Here is a 1646-nt window from a genome sequence, read left to right on the forward strand (position 1 = left end):
AAGGAAACCTGGGGAATGGCTTGTAGCTTTTCTGAAGTTTATTCTTTCCCACCTGAGGGATGCTGCTTCTGCACCCAGGAGTGAGGAGCCAGATGGAACCAAGTCAAGCACCCGACTGGCTAGGTCTGCTGGCTGATGTCCTCTGAACAAACATTCCTCCCAAGTCTTGGGCTCTGAGCAATGCAGGCACCCTGGGATCTATCCTGGGTGCTTCTCTTCTCTTCATGGTGTTCCCTCTGCCTAGCGTAACCTTCCTTCTTTCACTGGAAAATTCTAGACATCCTGCAATTTCCAGTCCAAGTATGATCTCTCCTCCGAGATAATTTATCCCACGCCTGTTGCCAATCATCGTCTCTTCTTCAGTGACACTGGCACCGTTAACTTTGGCTAAAATACTTTTGATACTGAATCACAATTTTTTGTTTGTATTTATGTTTAGGTTTTCTGCGACAAGAACTCTACATATTCTTCTTTAACTCTCATCTCATCCTTTTCAATGTTGTACCAGACACAAAGCAGAATCCCAGTAACTCCTTTAATTACTTCTTTAATGAACTATCCCGGGGAATAAGAAGGAGAGAGTTGGGAACTGGTAAGGTCATGCCTCATCATAGTAAAAACTCTGGAGAATCTAAGTGACTGGCAAAAACCATAAAAAATTTAAAATATCACCTTCTATGATATTGCGGAGTAAACAAGCATGGGATACAAGAGAAGCATCCTGGAGTGAGGCTGGAGGGGTGGCAAACCCACGTTGACTGGCCTCACTCTTTTGCCTGCCTGCGGCCACTCAGATTCATTTTTGTAAAGACCCACTGCTAACAACTAGCAGCTTTTCTTCCTCAGTAGCCTTGACCAACAAAGGTGACTGCTGTTTCCATGGGGTCCGAACTTCTATTCCTTGCTTTGGTATTCATTCATTCACTCCTTTGGTACAGATTTATTAAGCCTTCATGCTAAGCCTGAGGCCACAGCTTTATGGCAATTAGTCTGATTATTTGGAAAAAAAAGAGATTTATGAAGACCACCGACACACTTGGATTAGTCTTTCAACCAGCTTTTCCAGGCATGCATTATAAATGGGTGTTTAAAAGCCCCATGATGGAGTCACCTTCATGCTCAGCTGACATTCCTCCAGCGCACATTTGTTTTACTGATTTAAGCCAACAGTGACATCTTCTGGTAAATTCTAGAGTGCACCCCTTGTGCATGCCTGTGGCTCTGCTCCCTAAAAACTCTCCCTTGTCCTTCAGAACAGATAGATCATAACCACCAGGGTTAGTGTCTGAACCAGTGTTTTGTAAGCACTATCCCCACGTGGAGAGAGAGAGGAGGCAGACGAGGAATGCAAAGGTGGATATTGACAGAGCCTCTCATGGTACGGGTGTGTCCCTCCTCCAAGCTGAAGGTCTCTCCTAGTGCCTGTATGAAAGGAGGGCCGTCCAAGGTGGGCAGCCTCGGGGTCTCTGCACTGTGGGATTATCACAGCAGCAGAGAAATTAGAGGCGTCTACACGTGTGCATATCCATATGCTGGTAATGACAGCTACCATTCACTCAGATGCCAATAGCTCTGGAGAGTCAGGGATTGCCAGCAGCCCTCTTCTTCCAGGGAAAATAGGTCCAGGGTGCCAGACTGCCTCAATT

This window comes from Bison bison, unplaced genomic scaffold (assembly GCF_000754665.1).
Source record: "Bison bison bison isolate TAMUID 2011002044 unplaced genomic scaffold, Bison_UMD1.0 scf7180017855193, whole genome shotgun sequence".
NCBI classification, from domain to species: Eukaryota; Metazoa; Chordata; class Mammalia; order Artiodactyla; family Bovidae; genus Bison; species Bison bison.